The sequence below is a fragment of the Ips typographus genome, unplaced genomic scaffold (assembly GCF_016097725.1).
Source record: "Ips typographus isolate SLU unplaced genomic scaffold, UJ_Ityp_2.0 IpsContig33, whole genome shotgun sequence".
NCBI lineage: Eukaryota > Metazoa > Arthropoda > Insecta > Coleoptera > Curculionidae > Ips > Ips typographus.
Window position 1 is genome coordinate 68,439 of NW_028098572.1, and position 22,015 is coordinate 90,453.

The window sequence follows — 22,015 nt, forward strand, 5'->3', positions numbered from 1 at the left end:
AGCGGAAACATTAAAATTGTGGAATGCGGTCAGAGTGCAACTGCAATTATGATGCATTTGCTGAATTGCGAAATATGTGGAATGTTTTCCAAGTACCGAGGGTCGAAAGGTCGTCACGAGTTGTCGGCTAGACGAAACCAGGTCTGGGAATTTTGATTGGTGGAACCAGTGTCTGGAATGCTATAAAAAGGAAGTGGTACCCTAAAGAGGGGTTCAGTTCAATTCATTCCAGTCAGTCCAGTTTTGCTGTGCACCACGTTAGTGACCGAACTGCAAATGTCTATTAGACATGTCCGTAACGCTCAAGTAAAGTTATTCGTGAACGCGCTCCAAGTGACAAGCCTCTCTCCAAGATTCTGTCTTCTATAGAGATGTAAGTATGTTTATTGTACCTTTATGTTGTGTATTGATTTACGCCTGGTTTATTATGATTTTATTGTGAGTTAGTAACGTTTCGTTGGGTTAGGAAACCTGTTATTTTATTAGTTAGTAAGTTAGGAGTTGTTAGGTTAAAGTACTTATTTAATAGAACTTGATGGTAGAGTTAACTGTGTTTTATTTTCACGCTGAAACGAAGTCCCAGGCAAATAAGTTGAATTAAATTCAACACGTCACGCTAGTCGTGACATATGGTGGAGGCGCCTACGTTTCAGGGTGGAAAAAACATAATTTTTATCTTTTAAAAAAATCGTTCTATTTAATATGGGGGGTTCTTCATCAAAAGAAGAAGAAATTATTATTTCTCAAGCGGGTAATAGCGGAGGTATTTCTAATAAAGCGTCTCAAGAAAAAGATAATTCATGGTCAGCTAAGGAAATTTTGATTATTTTTTTTTTTTGTGCATGGGGGTATTAATGCTGGTGTATTTTAGCATTAGGAAGATTATTAGTTCGATGAATAAGCAAATTCGCAAAGAAATTGCTAGGAATAATCAAATTGTTTAAGATAATCGTTTAAATTTTGTCCGAAAACTTCGATTATCGAAATAATTAAAAATACTGCCAAACATTTCGTATTAATTTTATTATTATGAGTGAACCAAGTGACAAATCACGAGTACGAACTCGCAGTTGAGCTCAAAGTGTATCAGACAAAGAAAAATTTATTTTGCAACAAGCACTAGCCCAAGGGAAAAACCCCGAAAAAGTCTTAAAAGAGTTGAGAGAGTTTAAACCCGCGCATCATAGCTCAACTGTCGGTTCAACTGCTTCTGTACAGGCATCGATATCTGCAGGTGCCCCCAGAAGTTTACAAAGCAGCTTCTATTGCCAGTTTAACAAGTAGTGAGGAAGAGAACAGCCCTTTCGAAAAAACTGTCGTAAGTGCTCAAATTGAAACCCCGCGAATTCAAACAACCAAAGCTTCGACTTCCCAAGTTCAGAAAACTAAAGATTCCAAAGCAGGATCACGATCCCCAGAACAGTTTTTTAAGCCAAGAGCTTCATTGAGTAGGACTCCGCCTAAACCACGAGAATCAGAAGAGCCCTGGCAAGAAAGTTCCTTAGAAGTGGTAGTGCCAAAGCCTACCTCATCCCGCCCCACAGATTTATTACAAGGTTGTAATAATCCTTGCCCACCCCCTGTAATTCGAGAGAGAAACAGTGTGATACGTCCTAACAATACTGCAGCAATGGCTAACATGACTTTACAGGTAGCTTTGGCTGAGCCAAAAACTCCAGCCACGCCAAAGTTTACATGCCCACCTACATTTAACCCACCTATAGACTCTCCCATTATTTTTGTGAATAAATATGAAAAAGCAGCGATTGCAAACAGCTGGTCGGAAAACCACAAAATTTCCTACTTAGCAAATTTCTTGGAAGGCCCGGCTCAGACTTGGTTTGATGGTTATATTAACGAACCGGCAAACCAGGCAAAGACATGGACGAATATAAAAACGGAATTTTCTGGTGAACAGCCACTAAGAAAATTAAAGTTTCGATTAAATACACGAAAACATCAAGACAATGAGGATGTTAAAAAATATTATTTTGATTTACTTGCGTTGGCAACAGAAATTGACCCGACAATGTCTTTTGACACGTTTAGGGACCATTTTGAAAATGGTTTACATCCATCCTACTATGAAATGTATTACTTGTTGAGTTCAGATAATCAAAATTTTAATGACTTAAAACAGCTAGTGTTAAAGCTGAGTGACATTAAAGAGAGAACCCTGGTGAATCAGATGACACGTGATACGGCACTGCTTTCCGTGTCCGATGCGTTAAATAATGAGAATCAAATAGTCAGGAGCGGACTAGGAAATACAACAAATTTTCCACGCAGAGATGGCAATCCAAATAGAAATCGAGTCTATTATAATAGTAATAGCACAAGGAGAAATTTTGTAGATAACAGGAATGTCGCCAGTAACGGTCCGAACAGGAATTTTGTCAATTATCGTGGAAATTTTACAAGAAATATGCCACCAAGGAACAATGCCGTTAATAATGGTTCAAATAATGGCGGACAACGGCCATATTACCAAAATCGGAATATGCAAGGGAATAGAAATAATGAGTACAGAGGTCCAAACTATGGAAACAGAGCACCTTACCGAAATCAAGGTAATAGCTATTTACCTAATACAAGAACACACGATGGACGCATTAGATGCATTAATTGCAAAAGAATAGGGCATGCATCATGCAACTGGAATGCAAACAGTTCCAGAAATAATTCAGATAACCGTCGAAATGATCGGGTATATCAAAACCCAAACGAAAGAGGACAATTTCGTCAATAGGAAGCCCTAACGAGATTGTCCACCTGTCATCAAAGGGCGTCAAAGGAGGGTTATTGTATGTGCATTTAAAAGTAAATTATCAAGAAAATGTAAATGTCGTTCTTGACACCGGAGCGTGTAATAATATTGTGGATTTAAATTATATTAATAACATGTATCCTTTGGAAAATGATGTTGAATTAATTACGGCAGGCAGTTACCCTCTTACACCTATTGGAAATTCACAAGTGACTATTGAAATTAATAATAAAGAGATATGCGTTAAAGCATTAGTGGTTAAAAATTTGTCCAAAGCTCTAATTTTGGGACATAACTTTTTGGCGACAACACAAAGTCGAGTGAATCGTGGAGGTGAATTGTCTATGAAATAAAGAAAAACATGAGGTTACATACCCTACGAGTAATGAGCTAAAGAGCACAAATCAAGTTACCGCCCATGACTGTTAAAACAGACAGGAGAAAAAAAAGGGGGAAATTAACACCGAAAATTTCACCGGAGTAGAGACAACTTCAGACACTCAGGCTCACAGAGAAAGTGACTGGAGATGAAAAAGTAAAGGATCGTGTCGTCCATAAAATGATAAAACTGCTGTGAGTGCAGGGCCGCATAAGTAAAATAAATAAACGATAATAAGGCACCGTCTATCCCTAACTGACATAAAGATTGTAACACTTTGTATACAAAGTAATAATTTTGTTGAAATAAGAACATTACATTTGTTGGGTACAAACTTCACATACCGAGTTGTACCTAAATTTGAAGTTACTGAGCTCAGGGATTTTTATTCTCTTATCCGCGTCTGAATTTAATGCGCAATTGAAAAATTCACGAACGGATATTAGTCTAATTTTCCGCAGTTACACCAAAAGTGTGTAAAATGATTATCTAAGCGCGCGTGTTACAAATTATTTGACTACAATGGAAAAAATGATATAATCAAAATGGCATACTTAGACAAAAATACGAGGGACGTTAAATATATCGGGAAATGCCATAGGTGCCGAACAAGTAAATACTTAAATAAATATAAATGTCAGGGGTATATGATATTGGGGGGATAGACAGATTAAAATAACGAGTTTTCGTTTTATTTTAGTGTTGGATATTTTTGAATACCAGCATAATGTATTAGGTCGAAACAAATGCATCAAATGAATAATATGCGACCGCACGCGTCCCGTAAAAGTGCTGACATGCAATTAAGAGAATATAAATAATTCCATCGCTGTGATTTGCATTTTAGTTAGCAAAGTACCGTGATAGTACCGCGAGTGCGTTTATTTGAAAAAAATACCGATCGAAAGTTTATAAAAAATGGAGTGGATTGTGATGTTCCTATATTATGCCCGATGTGTTTCGGACATAAATGTCAAATTACATTAATATGACATGGCTTTATACCATTTATGGGATTTACATCAAGAAATACAGCGACCAGGAATAGTGTATTTGGGACTCACAAAGGCGTTACTAGCACTTTGGACCCAAATAATTCACATGGAATACCAGATGATTCATATTGATTCAATAATGAGACAAGGAAGAAACCCTACGGAAAGATGTGGTTGTGCAATCTGCGCACCTCCGAGGGTGCCGTCTATCAACCAAGACAATTTTGGGAAATTTGGGGAAGTCTGTTTGTGGATGGTTGCGCATGCAATGTTTGTGCGTACAGAAGGAGTTCACAATTCAGGCGGCGTGAACCATATCAACCTCCCCAACCCCATTTGCCACCGAGAATGATGGGACATCCATTTAGGGTGCCATCAAGACGTGAACCGACGTTAGTTGAAGTGCCGAGGGTGACTTTGCGACCGAATTGGAACCTCGTTGTGCCACCACCAAATACAGCAAACATGCCAAATTGGATTCGGCAGGTGACTGCCACGCCTCTTCGAAGACGAATAAATCATACACGTGTACGTGGTACGGCACCATATCAAGTGCCTATACGTGAGGAAAGAAATGAAGACCAGTTGAACACTGATCAGGCGAAACCCGGAGAGACCCAAACCAAACAAGACAAGTGAAACAGTTATTGTTCAATGTATTATATCTATATTGTATATTGTATATTTAAATTTTATCTATATAATAATGTCTGTTGTAGCACGAAGAAAATAAATAATATTTAACCATTTTTCTTGTTTAATTAAAGGTAAGATGGGTAAAGTTAATGAAGGCGTAATACGTTTTAAAGGCGTCAAGTACGTCACTGTTATTAATATGATAATGATGACACAAGCGTTACCCTGACCTACCTCAAAACCGCTGCCAGGACATAATAAACCGAGTATAGGTTGTTTACACTACTTAAGTAGAGTGCATTTCAAACCATATGGTCGTTAGACAACTGTAAATTTTGTTTTGTGTTTACGTTTTGATAATTTACTTTCTTATTTTTGTTTACAGATAATCTAGGGGAGAAGCAATCAAACGTTATCGTCAATTTAGTTTTTTTGGATAAATAAAATATTTCTCCGCACGGATTTGAAATAAAGTTAGAATGTTAATGTTGAATATGTTCCAGTTTTTACAGCAACTTAGTTGATATGGAAATTGGGACATTAGTTAAACATATGCAAAAGTTATCGCAATCGGTGTACCAGTGAATAAAATTCACTCGGTTGAAGGTTATTGATTTAATTGAGATATAAAAGATATATGGGTGTAATATTATATATTATTATATGTTGTTATTAAGCCTTAAGTAACGCATATTAACCTTTGTTCTTATTTTCATTACATGTAAAAACCGCTTGGGGATGACATTTAACCGTATCACCAGAGTCAACCACATGATGAAAATAAAGCCTAAGCAGAAGGGACTATGAAAAGGACATTGCTAGAATTCAGCTACTGGACTATTTGGTGACCAGTGAAAGACGATGTGTTAAGTCATAGACAGGGCAATGTATAATTGTGACAAACATTTTTGTGCGAACAATGCCGCAATATAGGTCGCAACATCAGAACTACTTATATTAGAGTAAAATGGTGCATCTTTAAGGGCTACCCAAGGTTTCAAATGTGTTATGTTAATTTAAGGGTTACTTTAATGATTAGGATTACTATAATTTTTAGGTACGACGAAGCGATGACGGAAAATGGAGAAAGTAAGCTTTTTAGAAAATATATGATAAAAAATTAAAATTAAAATCAAAAGTTTCGCTTACTCCATTTTTCTAATAATATTATAATAAGATGAATTTTATATAAGGCTAGCGATAACTTAGATTAATAATTAGAATTGTCAAATGTAGGAGTTACCTCTCTTAGTTTAAACTGGAGGACCAGTTTCATGGCGGAGGGGCAAATGTCACGAAGGATAATAAATCAAATTTATTACTTGAGCGGAAATATTAAAATTGTTGAATGCGGTCAGAGTGCAACTGCAATTATGATGCATTTGCTGAATTGCGAAATATGTGGAATGTTTTCCAAGTACCGAGGGTCGAAAAGTCGTCACGAGTTGTCGGCTAGACGAGACCAGGTCTGGGAATTTTGATTGGTGGAACCAGTGTCTGGAATGCTATAAAAAGGAAGTGGTACCCTAAAGAGGGGTTCAGTTCAATTCATTCCAGTCAGTCCAGTTTTGCTGTGCACCACGTTAGTGACCGAACCGCAAATGTCTATTAGACATGTCCGTAACGCTCAAGTAAAGTTATTCGTGAACGCGCTCCAAGTGACAAGCCTCTCTCCAAGATTCTGTCTTCTATAGAGATGTAAGTATGTTTATTGGACCTTTATGTTGTGTATTGATTTACGCCTGGTTTATTATGATTTTATTGGGAGTTAGTAACGTTTCGTTGGGTTAGGAAACCTGTTATTTTTTTAGTTAGTAAGTTAGGAGTTGTTAGGTTAAAGTGCTTATTTAATAGAACTTGATGGTAGAGTTAACTGTGTTTTATTTTCACGCTGAAACGAGATCCCAGGCAAATAAGTTGAATTAAATTCAACACGTCACGCTAGTCAATATGGTGAAGGATATGTTTCAGTATGAGCTTGAAGAAGTGTGGATTATATCAATGCATTTAGTACTAAAAATTTGACTATTTGAAGGAGTAATATGTAACAACTAATTGCTAAAAGCACCTGTTTAACAGTGATAATTGAGTTCAAAAAAGTTTGCTTCTATCTGGGATTAAACAGTCCCCAACACCCTGTATGATATATAAATGACACAATTTGTCAATCAAGCCTAATGATATGGCTTCGACTGAGTGGAGCATAGACAAACTAACTAGAAACTCACTTATTACTTTCAATTAGTTAATCCTTGATTCATAGCCCGCTATGGATGTCCAAAAATGTAACATTTGACCTTGATCTTATACAAAACTGATTTCTGGCCATTCTGACCCATGATAGATTGATAATTGATAGATGATGTGGCATATGAGTCACGTGACGCAACGAATCTTGGACAAAACTATAGTACAAATGAAAAAGTCACTATGCGCATCGGACAGTTGATACACGTCGCGCCATCTAAAGCAAAAGAAAGTACCCACTTCAATTATTCGCAAAAATATCAACAATATGGTGAATGAAAAATTGTTTATATTACAATAACCGCAGTCAGTTATTAAACTAATTGGAACCTATATTTATAGTATCACAGAATATAATATACAGTGTGTCCCAAATTGGTTCTACATGTATTGGAATCTCGGGAACCGTAAGAGTTACAGAGTCGGTTAAATGGGGAAAGTTTTAGAGAATTTAATAGGCAATCCAACACCGTTTTCAAAATATTTAATTTTTGCTTCGTTTTTGAATTATTTTCGAAAAAGCAAAAATGACAATTTTCAAAAAAGTGCTGTATTTTCGATAATTTTAAAAATTTTAAAATTTGGCTTGAACATTGTTACAGCAACTTTTTAAGGACTATCTTTCTGTGTATTTTGTTTTCAGTTCCGACGTTTCGGTCTCGAGATACCCTCATCAACTTCTTTTTTTCTTACGGACGCCATTTTGTTTTTTTTATCTAGTTAAAAAGAGGACGTTTTTTGCATTAAAATGATGTATTACATGTTACAAAAAAAATGTACTTTTATGTTCAAAAAGCTAAAAAACAGTAATTATTCAAATTACGTCATACACTAAATGATAAGTATAGACAAACAGTGACACTGGTGACCAAACAGTGGACTGTGTAACGGGTTACTTCTGACATCAACGACAGATTTTAAATAATACCCGTAAATCTTAAATAAATATTCAGTAAATGTATATTAGCATCCACATAGTACGCATTGCATGATAATACAAAGGCCTGTAAACTATAGTTACACCACACTTACAATTAAATAGACATAAACAAAACTAAACTTACATCAGACAGGCCTGTCAACGCAACTTACACACTAAGTCTTATTAGTGGCGAGGTAATTCAAAAACGTGCCACGGGTGATCGTCCATTAGTCAGGGTGACACACTTGTCCATCCAGGAATTTCGTGCTGTTCAAATACACTCTTATACGCAGGAGTCCGTTTACAGTGTCCAGTAGTAACTTTTCTTCGTCAATGTTAAAAGTGACGAAGCAATCAAAAGCTGTAAAGGGTTGTAAATTCCCCATCTTAGTTATATTCACCTAACAACATAATTATTTACCTGGAAGATTTGGCCGACATGCCCTGTGTTATCCAGCTATTTTATCTTATACAGTCTTAATTAATATAAATACTATTGTGATTTATAATATTGTTTAAATTTCTTAAACACAAGATAATTTCGCCTACTACTACGAAATCTCGATTCAAACAGACCTGCACGAACCACTTTTAACCGACAATCTTTTTTTACCTTACATTCTTTCTCCGCTCATCTCCCCGATAAGCCATTCGAGTATTCGTTTTCATTTAGTATAGTAAACTATAATACAATTTTACTCTAAACGCACGACAAAAGAAACCGCAGCCAGGTATAGCTCGAATCAGATGAGAAAAGGCCACGGCATCATCAATGACGCAGTTTTTAAAACTATTTCTCTCTCCTTCTACAGGTGCCGTCGCATTAGATATAATCAGAGGCGTCCTATTAAAATATTCCCGAAAATAAATTGTTAAGCGGTCAAAAAGCCACTTGGCAACGTAGTACGGTTTTTACTTGGACACAATTAAAACAGATGCGGTAGGGGCCAGGGACAGATGGACCTTTTTACATGCTTTTACTAGCCGGCACTCTAAACGGTGTTGCCAAGTTTAAAAAAATGTAGTGACGGAGAGGGAGACTTAGGGGGTTAGGTTAGGTTCCGTTTTAGTCTGGTGTTGTGGTTGTATTGTTGATGGTCGCAGTTGAAGTTCACACAGTGTTATGAATGAAAAACGTTATTTTGTCATAATGTCTTCCAAAAAGGTTGGAAAGAAAGGTGTTATCATACACAGCCAATGCCGTGAAATCGTCAGTAACGTCTTACAAGTTATGAAGAAAGAAGCAGAAGGAGTTTCCATTCCTTTGAAAAACTTTTTGTCTTTTATTTTCTTTATTAAAAACGACGAAAACGTTTCATTTTACTGATAAAATAATAGCACGCCACTGACTGGCTGCAACAACTTGGAAAGTAACGAGAGCAGCAATATTTAAAGCGAGACGTACAGAGATCGTGACATCATCGTTTGATGACGCCTGTGGCCTTTTCTTAGCTGATTCGAGCTCTAAAGCTGGAATCAGATGAGAAAAGGCCACCGCATCATCCATGACGCAGTTTTTAAAACTATTTCTCTCTCCTTCTACAGTTGCCGTCGCATTAGATATAATCAGAGGCGTCCTATTAAAATATTCCCGAAAATAAATTGTTAGGCGGTCAAAAAGCCACTTGGCAACGTAGTACGGTTTTTACTTGGACACAATTAAAACAGATGCGGCAGCGGCCAGGGACAGATGGACCTTTTTATATGCTTTTACTAGCCGGCAATCTAAACGGTGTTGACAAGTTTAAAAAAATGTAGTGGCGGACAGGGAGACTTAGGGGGTTAGGTTAGGTTCCGTTTTAGTCCGGTGTTTTGGTTGTATTGTTGATGGTCGCAGTTGAAGTTCACACAGTGTTATGAATGAAAAACGTTATTTTGTCATAATGTCTTCCAAAAAGGTTGGAAGGAAAGGTGTTATCATACACAGCCAAGGCCGTGAAATCGTCAGTAACGTCTTACAATTTATGAAGAAAGAAGCAGAAGGAGTTTCCATTCATTTGAAAAACTTTTTGTCTTTTATTTTCTTTATTAAAAACGACAAAAACGTTTCATTTTACTGATAAAATAATAGCACGCCACTGACTGGCTGCAACAACTTGGAAAGTAACGAGAGCAGCAATATTTAAAGCGAGACGTAGAGCTCGAATCAGATGAGAAAAGGCCACCGCATCATCAATGACGCAGTTTTTAAAACTATTTCTTTCTCCTTCTACAGTTGCCGTCGCATTATATATAATCAGAGGCGTCCTATTAAAATATTCCCGAAAATAAATTGTTAAGCGGTCAAAAAGCCACTTGGCAACGTAGTACGGTTTTTACTTGGACACAATTAAAACAGATGCGGCAGCGGCCAGGGACAGATGGACCTTTTTATATGCTTTTACTAGCCGGCACTCTAAACGGTGTTGCCAAGTTTAAAAAAATGTAGTGGCGAACAGGGAGACTTAGGGGGTTAGGTTAGGTTCCGTTTTAGTCTGGTGTTTTGGTTGTATTGTTGATGGTCGCAGTTGAAGTTCACACAGTGTTATGAATGAAAAACGTTATTTTGTCATAATGTCTTCCAAAAAGGTTGGAAGGAAAGGTGTTATCATACACAGCCAAGGCCGTGAAATCGTCAGTAACGTCTTACAATTTATGAAGAAAGAAGCAGAAGGAGTTTCCATTCCTTTGAAAAACTTTTTGTCTTTTATTTTCTTTATTAAAAACGAAGAAAACGTTTCATTTTACTGATAAAATAATAGCACACCACTGACTGGCTGCAACAACTTGGAAAGTAACGAGAGCAGCAATATTTAAAGCGAGACGTACAGAGATCGTGACATCATCGTTTGATGACGCCTGTGGCCTTTTCTTAGCTGATTCGAGCCAGAGATCGTGACATCATCGTTTGATGACGCCTGTGGCCTTTTCTTAGCTGATTCGAGCTGTAGAGCTCGAATCAGATGAGAAAAGGCCACCGCATCATCAATGACGCAGTTTTTAAAACTATTTCTTTCTCCTTCTACAGTTGCCGTCGCATTAGATATAATCAGAGGCGTCCTATTAAAATATTCCCGAAAATAAATTGTTAAGCGGTCAAAAAGCCACTTGGCAACGTAGTATGGTTTTTACTTGGACACAATTAAAACAGATGCGGCAGCAGCCAGGGACAGATGGACCTTTTTATATGCTTTTACTAGCCGGCACTCTAAAAGGTGTTGCCAAGTTTAAAAAAATGTAGTGGCGAACAGGGAGACTTAGGGGATTAGGTTAGGTTCCGTTTTAGTCTGGTGTTTTGGTTGTATTGTTGATGGTCGCAGTTGAAGTTCACACAGTGTTATGAATGAAAAACGTTATTTTGTCATAATGTCTTCCAAAAAGGTTGGAAGGAAAGGTGTTATCATACACAGCCAAGGCCGTGAAATCGTCAGTAACGTCTTACAATTTATGAAGAAAGAAGCAGAAGGAGTTTCCATTCCTTTGAAAAACTTTTTGTCTTTTATTTTCTTTATTAAAAACGAAGAAAACGTTTCATTTTACTGATAAAATAATAGCACACCACTGACTGGCTGCAACAACTTGGAAAGTAACGAGAGCAGCAATATTTAAAGCGAGACGTACAGAGATCGTGACATCATCGTTTGATGACGCCTGTGGCCTTTTCTTAGCTGATTCGAGCTCTATCGGACTTTGTCCTCTCCGATTCGAAAGGAATCTGGCCACCGACGTCATCACCCATACGCACGTCACCACCAATCATCTCGAAAACTGTACCAATTAATTTATATACGTTGCATAGCCCCACTAATTTATTTGATAAAGAAAAAAAAAACAAAAATCCAAAGAAAATTCAAACTTTGAACCGCCTCCAATCAACAATCATTAAGCTTCAACACCGATCCCACTTTTCCAAAATATACAAATACACATAATATATTATTATTATTTTTATATATATATATATATATATTTTTTTTTTTTTTGAATATAAATTGCTAATCACAACACTCTTTAAATTACTAGAACATACATATAACCAAAAATAAACACAATTCAGCCACACGAACACCCTTTTTATATTTCTCACATAGCCCCACTAGAATTAGGCCCCAAACGCTCATAATGATCATCATTCTACGGAGCCTACATGTGGTTTCAAATGCACCGTGTTAAAATTTCCTCTAACCTTGCCATTCTCTGGATATATGAGCTTATACGCATTATGCCCAATGACCTTCTTTATTTTATATGGACCCTCATAAATCATAAACAGCTTTTTAATTTCCCCGTCATCCGCTGACGATATGTGATTTGCTCTGAGCCATACAAGCTGTCCTTCTTCGAAGTTAGTGAATTTTCTTTTGTCCTTGTTATGTCTCGCTTGTCTGGCTTCTGCTTTCGACTGTAGCTTCGCTCTGATTACCACCATATCCACGCTTTTATCCTGTTGGTCTGGAAAGGTAATTAACTTTCTTACCTCCTGATTTGGTAATTTTCCTAATTCTAACGTGATTGGAGCCATTTCCGTCGATTCGTGTACTGCGCAGTTGATAAGCGTCTCAATTTTGTTGGTATATTTAGCCCATGCCGTATGTTTATTGTGACAATAAATCCGCAATAAGCGTCCTATTTCTCGCATGATTCTCTCACTGGGATTACTCTGAGGATGCCTAATTGTGCAGTGTAAATTTGCTATCTTATTCTGCAGTAAAAAATAGTTCCATTCCTTGGACGTAAATTGAGTTCCATTGTCAGATAGAATTCTATCCGGTTTCCGAATATTAATGAAATAATCATTTTCCAATTTTGCAATAATTGCTCTTGCTGTTGGCTTCTTTAGTTTGTAAAGTTTTACAAATTTCGTGAACACATTTAGGACCACGAAAATGTATCTTACACCTGCTATGGATGAGGGCAAAGGGCCAAATAGATCAACAGCTATAAGTTCATTCTCATTCTTTGGAATTATAGACTTCATAATTCCAGTATAATTTTGATTTGAAATTTTTGACTTCTGACAGAGTTCGCATATTCTTACATAGCCTTTAACTGTTTGTCTCATATTTTTCCAGTAGAAGTACTCTGCAATTGCCTTGAAAGTCTTCCAGGCTCCAAAATGGCCAAATTTCTCATGATATGTACTTACTATTTCTTTCTTAAGGATATCTGGCACGTGTATTTTGTAACTGTTCTCTACTTTGCTGAAATGAAAAAGCACGCCATTGTATAATTTATCTGTTATCTGTTGATTGTCAGTATTATCCAAATTTAACTTGTCAATAATCTTACCCAAATGTTCATCTAAATGTTGTAAATTCTGTATATTTTTTAGTTGTTTTTCTAGACTTGTATTTTTAAGAACTTGAATATTTGCTATTTTGATGTCCTTTCCTTCTAATGTTTCGTACGGTAATCTGGACAGAGCATCCGCAACAATATTGTTTTTCCCCTCTATATGTTTGATGCCAAAATTAAAATTTTGTATTTTTAGGTACCATCTCGTCAATCTTGGGTTTAGTAATTGACAATTTAACAGGAACGACAAACTTTTGTGATCACTCCATATTATTATCCTTGCCCCCATTACAATCGTTTTCCATTTTAGTAGGCATGCTATTATGGCCAACAGCTCTTTTTCACATGTATAATAGTTTGTTTCGGCAATAGTTAGCTTCCTACTGTAATAGGCAATTGTCAGCTGTTTATTTTCTACGACTTGATATAACCTTCCGGCGATAGCAACATCACTAGCATCTGTTTCCATATGAAATTCCTTGCCTAGGTCCGGATGGTACAGCTGACTAGAATTAATTATGCTTTCTTTTGCCATGTTGAAAGCCTTCTCCTGAATGTCATCCCATTTCCATTTCACTCCTTTCTTCAAAAGTTGGTCCAAAGGTTGTAGTGTTTTCGAGTATTTCGGACAAAAACGCCGATGATAATTGCAAATTCCTAAAAATCCTCGCAAAGTTTTGATGTTAATTGGTCTTGGGAATAGTTTCAAAGATTCAAGCTTAGTTGGATCAATTTTAACTCCGTCACCCGTTAAAACATGCCCCAAGAAAGGAATTTCTTCTCTAAAGAATTTGCACTTTGATACATTTACAGTCATACCTGCACCTGTCAACTTCTTAAATACGATCTTAAGGTGTTCATAGTGTTCAACCTTTGACGAAGAGGTAACCAAAATATCATCTGATCTGATCTGATCTGATACAAAATCAGTACAATCCCTGAAAATTAAATTAATGCATCTGGACATTCCTGCTACCGCAGTTTTAAGACCAAACGGCATAACCAAGAATTCGTACACCTGATTATCAAATAAAAATCCACAGTACTTGGTTGAGTTTTTGTCTAGAGGGATAGGGAGGGAGCCAAAAACTGCTAGTTAAATCTAGAGTGCTAAAATATAAACTCCTATCTACCCGATACAACAAATGTTCTGCTGGTAACGGGCATTCATAATCCATGTCTATCTATGAAAGAAAATGTTAAAGACAAGGATTTAGGAGGAGGACTTAAAAGCATAAGACCAACGCGGGACGGTGCTGTCGTGGTTGAAAGTCATAGTAGGGAACAACAGATAAAATTGGGAGAAATTTTAAGAGATAGCGCAGATCAAATAAACATCAAAGAAATAAAACAACCAGATCCCATGTTTATGTTGACAGGCATTGAAAAAGGATTCGAAAATGAAAGTTTTATAGCTGAGTTAATACAAGGAAACCCGGATGTTAAAAGCGTGTCGAGTAATGAAGAACTAAAAAAAATCCAAGTAGTAACTAAAATCCCTTGTAGAAATCAAAACAAAGAAAACTGGATACTGAAAGCACCGGCGATGGTTACAAAATGGTTTCTAAAGAAGGGTACGGTAAACTTTGATTTAATAGCAACATATGTACAAGAATATCACCAACTAGCGTTATGCTTCAAGTGTTGTGGTTGGTCATGTGTCAAAATATTGCAAGTGGGATGACGTTTGTTATAAGTGCAGTGGAAAGCACTCAGCTAAAGAATGTGAGACCACAAATTTTCGGTGTATTAACTGTACCCAAATGGGCTACAAAGAAGTAAGTCACACAGCCAGAGACAAGGAATGCCCCATATATAAAAGAAAACTGGAAAGGGTAAGGCAAAACACAAACTATGACAGCAGCACAAATTTTTGAACACAGAAAAACGGAAGACTAATTTTCACCTGAACGATAATTGTAAACTGACAACTAAAAATGAACTGCCACCGGATAACGAACACAACGCAAGCTTGATACATCAGAACCTACAGTCAATCGGTAACTCTATTAACGGTTTAGAGTTAATGCTAAGGGAACATAGCACATGCAGTATGTTGTGTGTGACCGAACACTGGAAAACAGAGGAACAACTCAAACAGCACCAAATAAGAGAATTTAACTTAGTGACCAGTTTCTGCAGGCGACGTGAAGGTGCACATGGAGGAAGTGCAATTTTTCTTCGGCGTGACTATAAATTTTTTATAGGTTAAAAAATTGTCATGACTAGTTTAGAGCTAAGTATGCAGAAAAGAAAAAACAATATGATACACTTTTAAAAAATAAAAAAATGGAGTATTATAATGAAAAAATTAAGTCGTCTAATAACAGATCTAAAGCATGCTGGCGGGCGGTGAGCGAAATATCGGGCAAACAAGGTAAAAACGATAAGCAAGTAATCAACGAATATAACAACTTAGAAATGGCGGAAGAGTTTAATAATTTTTTTCTCAATGCGTCATCGGTGTTGCTCTGTAACCTGCCTGATGTTCCGTTTTCGGCTTCCGCTGAAAAAGGTTGTCAGGAGACCATCTCCCTGGATAGTGTCGATAATAAAGAGATATTGAACATTGTGTCTAATCTCAAAAATAAAAATAGCTGCGGGCATGATGACATATCTAACGTGATAATAAAGTATGTAATAACAACGATTGTTAGGCCTTTGGTACATATTGTTAATAATTCGATGAGATGCGGCATTTTTCCCAACCAATTGAAACTGGCTATTATTGTCCCGATACACAAAAAAGATACGACGCAGCAACTAGAGAATTATAGACCAATAAGCTTGCTTACTAGTTTTTCGAAAATATTCGAAAGAGTTATGACTGACAGACTTAGCAATTATCTAGTATTAAACGGGTTGCTCAACGGGTTTCAACATGGTTATGTCAAGGGCAGATCTACGCAAACAGCCATTTTTCAGTTCATCGAAAAAATATTAACATCTCTAGAAAATAAAGAAATCCCAGTCGGAATATACCTAGACTTGACTAAGGCATATGACACAATAAATCATGAGATATTGCTGAAAAAACTCAGGCTATTGGGTGTCCACGGAGTAGCAAATAAGTGGCTACTTTCTTATCTTACAGGCAGACAGCAACAGGTAGCAATCGGTGTCGGACAGCATAGGGTTGTTTCTAGCAAGATAGAGGTTTCCTTGGGAATACCTCAAGGTAGCATTCTGGGTCCGTTGCTCTTTGTAATATATATTAATGATATCACAGACTTACTGAGTGGTGCCGATGAAAAGCTTCATATCACAAACTATGCGGACGATACCAATTTGTTATTACTGGGTACCAATATTAATTCTGTTTTCTCACTGGCAAACGAAGTAATGCAAAAAGCACACCACTGGTTCTCAAAACATAAGATGAGTCTAAATAATTCGAAAACAAAAGTAATGGTCTTCCAAGCGAGCAGGTCTGCCATTGACAGACCACAAGAAATTACACTGGGTGACGCAAACTTTGAGATAGAACAAAAAACTAAGTTTTTGGGAATGATCTTAGATAGCAGCCTCTCCTGGCAGCCCCATGTAGACAGTATTGTGAGTAAACTGCATACGATATGTTATTCGATGCGCGTCTTAACCGGATATCTGTCGTTACAGACTAAGAAAATGATTTACCACGCCAATTTTGAGTCGCGTATCAGATATGGTATTATTTTTTATGGGCAAAGTACTGATATTGGAAGGGTTTTTGTTTGTCAGAAAAGAGTACTTAGGATCATATTACAAATGAAAGTAAACGAAACATGTAGGGGAAAATTTAAAACAAACAACTTAATGACGGTTCATGCCATTTACATACAGGAGTGCATTTTATATTTTTTTAAAAATAAGTTAACGTTCCAGCAACATATGCCACAGAATAATTATGTAACGCGAAATCTCGAATACTCTTTTCCTAGGCACAGGCTTACGCTATACGAGCATGGACCTTACTACAATGCTATAAAATGTTATAATAAACTACCAAGAGACATTAAACTTATCACGCAACTGAAACCATTTAAAACAGCCGTATATAAATTCCTTGTACACCTAGAACCATATTCTTTAAAAGAGTACTTAGACTAAAAGTAGAATGTTTCATTGTGTTGTTTTAGCAACTAGGCGTAGGTATAATAGAAAACAGTGTCTTTTCTGTTGTTTTTGACGTTATTTCCTTTTATGTTAACATAATTCGAAATAAAGATATTTATTATTATTATATTATTATATCTTTTTATTCAGTGCTTGCGCATCAAGACATACTCGCACAGTTCGATCTTTTTTGATAATAGGTACTAACGGTGAAATATACGGTGTTTCAGATTTTCTAATTACACCCCACTCGATCATTTCTTCAATTTTATTTTTAACTTTTTCCTTGTGACACCAAGGTATTGGGTATGATCGTGGTTTAAAAGGCTTGTCATCTGACAATCTAATTTTATGTATATACACATTTGTCCTGCCAGGTTCATCTGAAAACAACGTAGAAAATTGGGCTGTCAATTCTAAGATTTCTTTTTCGAATACCTGACTAAGTGCGTTGACATACTCAAAGTTTCGATCTGAAATAACAAACATATCATGCTCTTTTCCACTTTTACTCTCCATTCTAACAAATGTACATTTTGTATTTCTGACTCGAAGAGCTTTTTCTCCAAAATCTATTTGACATTCTTCTTTGTTAAGCCAATCAGTGCCTATTATCACGTTACATATCAAATTTTCCACCACCAAAGCTGCCAGATCAAATTCCTTATCTTCAATTTTTAATTTTATGTACACCTGACATTTAACTGTCTTACTTCTTCCTCCAGTTGCTCCAACTATTTTGACGCCGGATACTGGCAGTTGCAATGTGTCTTTATTTTTGTCCATCAAATTTCTATAGAACTTTTCCGAAATGCAAGTTACCGAACTGCCTGAATCTATTAGCACTTCGCATGGAATGATTCCGACACAAGCACTGATTAAAGGAGCCAAATTGCCCTTCTCGACAATATCTTCTTCGTCCGAATTGATAAAAATAGTATTACAATTAATTTCCAACTGTGTTTTACTACTTGACTGTGTATTGTCTCCCTTCATATCTATTGTACGTGGGGCGTTGCTAAGTGTTTTCCTCTGCTGTTTCCTGTCACCAATTAAATGCGACTTCTTTGAAATGCCTTTTGGTGAATGTTCTCTAAACTTTGCTCCTTTACTCAAATTAGGGGTATTATCGGAGCTGTTATAATACACCTCAATTAGTTTTCCGAATTTTCACAGTTCTCCTCTCCAAAGTCCTGTCTGTCCTCCATATTGTCATTCTTTTGTATTCTCATAGAGTTTATATTGTATCTGCTCCTCTTATACTGAGACTCCTCATCTGGTTTGTGTTCTTTACTGGTCATTCTGTGCGCCTCCCGGTACTTATTTGCATCTGTGGATCTGTCGTTACCACCCCACTGTCGGTTATCACCAATTCTACGGTTGTATCTTGCCGGCTGACCATATGCGGTGTGGTCCTGTTCATCTTTATAGTATCGATTAGCTTGATCTCTATAGTATCTCCGGTTGTCCTGGTAATTTTCCCTAGTAGTATCTCTGCGCCGGTCTCTTTGTGCGTTATTTACATAAACATCATCTGATGGTCGTCTGTACTGTACTCCATTATCTGATCTGCGTCGAAACCTATTGCCAGATTCGCCGTATTGCTTGTCTACTTTACGGTTCTCTAAAACGTCCAAATGTTCCAGGGTTTCATAAATATTTTCTATTGTTTTTGGATTAATACTGGTCAAAATCCTTGCTGTCTCCAGTGGAAAATGTTTAATTAAGGGGTTTATTCCTTCTTCGATTGTAATTAAATCTATATCTTTAATTTTTTTAATCATTTTTAGGAAATATGGAGCCATTCTAAAAACTTCTGACACCTGATACTGTCCATTATATATTTCCATCAATTCTTGTTGTTGCCTATCTCGGCACCAAAATTTCCTTAAGAACAGCTGCCGCCACTGTTCATAGTTACTAATACTATCACAAAAAACTTCGTCCCACAATTTCGCTGTACCCTTTAAGCATCTCCTGGCCCACATTAAATGTTCGTGTTGAGGAATCTGTTGTTCTTCTATCCATACATTTAATCTTTTCAAAAATTCCTTTGGGGTTAAATTACTAGTTCCATTGAAAGTTGGCTGATTCTGCAAGTCCACCGGCATTCTATACATTTGGCTGTTAATACTGTACCCAATCAATCGATCATTTAGCTGACCGTAACCGTGGTGTTGCATGTCTGGATCCCCAGCATTATGGTTCTGAAGTTTTCCTTGCTGGTCCACTGGACACATCGAAAAACAAGCGGCTAATGATTCTTTATTCTTTTTTCTTTGTTTAACCGTGCTCAGATCATCATCTGAACTATCCATGTAGTTAACGAATGAATATTCACTTTCCTTTCGTTTAGGTGTGTTGGGTATTTCTTTAAAACCTGCAAAATCTGTCATCTGAGCCGAACGCCTTTTATCAAACTCCAAGTTTCGGGCTTCTTTTGTTCTAGTGATCTGGTTTAATAACTGCGTGGTTCTTTTAATTGCCCCACTCCCAGTAACGTTTTCATCTTCGCTGACTATATTTTTCTCTAAGTCCTTTGTGGTTACGTTCGATTCTTGCCCGTTGTTATTCGCCATATTTCATAAAGCTTCACTATTTACTTATGCAATTCTTAACCTTACAGAAAGAATTATAAAAAAGACCAAATTCATGTATTCACGGTTATCATAACCAGTATGATTATCATTAAAGACTAACAACAATAATAACTAAGTATATAATTAATATAACTGAGCACTGCCAAAATGCACACTTTGACAACAAATAACGGGCATCCTCTAATTATAAGTTCATTAAACATCAGATCTACCTCATAACGCCCGGATTGCCGATGGAAACTATTCAAATGTACGCAACAACAAGTTCCCTTCCAGAGCACAATCTAATCTCCCTGATCCGGATTACCAATTTAAAAATGGCATAAAGAAAATGTATTTCCTTCTTCACCAATTTATTCAATATTATAATTTATTATCTTTATTATTATGGCCATATATTTTACATGTTATATTGAATAATCAAAACGAAATGGTGACAACGTGCCAAGGCAAAAACATCGACGAAACAAACCAGTCAGAACCGAGAAGACTTACCCTTTCACCCACTGCTGCGAGTTCGATCTCCCCAGCGCCTTCAACTACTGACCAAGCTGACCTATAACACTACTCGTATGACCTATCTGCACTACCGTATTGAGTATACCAGACACTCTGATTATACCGCACCTCAACATTCGATACTGATAGCCATGCATTTGCATTAAACACCTAAAAATACCAGCATTAGTAAGACTTACAAAACAACTTATATATACCAAAAAAAAAGTAAGTAGTAGTTTTTTTTGCTCGGGCGCCAGTTGTAACGGGTTACTTCTGACATCAACGCCAGATTTTAAATAATACCCGTAAATCTTAAATAAATATTCAGTAAATGTATATTAGCATCCACATAGTACGCATTGCATGATAATACAAAGGCCTGTAAACTATAGTTACACCACACTTACAATTAAATAGACATAAACAAAACTAAACTTACATCAGACAGGCCTGTCAACGCAACTTACACACTAAGTCTTATTAGTGGCGAGGTAATTCAAAAACGTGCCACGGGTGATCGTCCATTAGTCAGGGTGACACACTTGTCCATCCAGGAATTTCGTGCTTCCAAATACACTCTTATACGCAGGAGTCCGTTTACAGTGTCCAGTAGTAACTTTTCCTCGTCAATGTTAAAAGTGACGAAGCAATCAAAAGCTGTAAAGGGTTGTAAATTCCCCATCTTAGTTATATTCACCTAACAACATAATTATTTACCTGGAAGATTTGGCCGACATGCCCTGTGTTATCCAGCTATTTTATCTTATACAGTCTTAATTAATATAAATACTATTGTGATTTATAATATTGTTTAAATTTCTTAAACACAAGATAATTTCGCCTACTACTACGAAATCTCGATTCAAACAGACCTGCACGAACCACTTTTAACCGACAATCCTTTTTTACCTTACATTCTTTCTCCGCTCATCTCCCCGATAAGCCATTCGAGTATTCGTTTTCATTTAGTATAGTAAACTATAATACAATTTTACTCTAAACGCACGACAAAAGAAACCGCAGCCAGGTATCGGACTTTGTCCTCTCCGATTCGAAAGGAATCTGGCCACCGACGTCATCACCCATACGCACGTCACCACCAATCATCTCGAAAACTGTACCAATTAATTTATATACGTTGCAACTGAAAATTAATTATGACTAAACTAAATCCGCAATGAAAAATTTTTGTTTCCCATAGGTTCCAAGATAGAAAATTTTGGCCCCAGGTACCATAATTTTTATCTCCGGAACCACTGCAGCGAAAAATCTGATATTTTCATCCTAGACCAACTCGGACCTGCTCAACTCAAATCTGTTATCAAATCTGGGCCCCGACTCACCATTTGACAGGTTTAATTGTACCCGAAAAACGGGTTCTCGGTGAAAACGACAATTTTAAATTTTTTAAATTTTACTTTGGGTAGGTGGTCCCTAGATTGCAAATCTGCAATCAGGAAAAATCCATCTTCTACCGTTTTCGAGATATCATACATAGCAACCGTTACCAAGGGAGAATTTTTTTGTCTTTGATGTTTTTTTTCTCTACCAATCCCTGCAAACTTGCCAATACAAATTGTTTACCGTTTGGCCTACAAA

General features: G+C 36.8%; 2 long non-coding RNA genes across 2 annotated transcripts; both read right to left on the minus strand.

Moving 5' to 3' along the window:
* Window positions 1-7,961: 7,961 nt before the first annotated feature.
* Window positions 7,962-9,526, minus strand: LOC145739535 (uncharacterized). The gene is made up of 2 exons (XR_014181071.1): window positions 8,368-9,526; window positions 7,962-8,307 (listed from the first exon to the last, which is right to left on the minus strand). It is a non-coding gene; the product is annotated as an uncharacterized LOC145739535 (long non-coding RNA).
* An 11,202-nt stretch (window positions 9,527-20,728) lies between these two features.
* Window positions 20,729-21,554, minus strand: LOC145739519 (uncharacterized). The gene is made up of 2 exons (XR_014181066.1): window positions 21,134-21,554; window positions 20,729-21,073 (listed from the first exon to the last, which is right to left on the minus strand). It is a non-coding gene; the product is annotated as an uncharacterized LOC145739519 (long non-coding RNA).
* Between the last annotated feature and the right edge of the window lie 461 nt (window positions 21,555-22,015).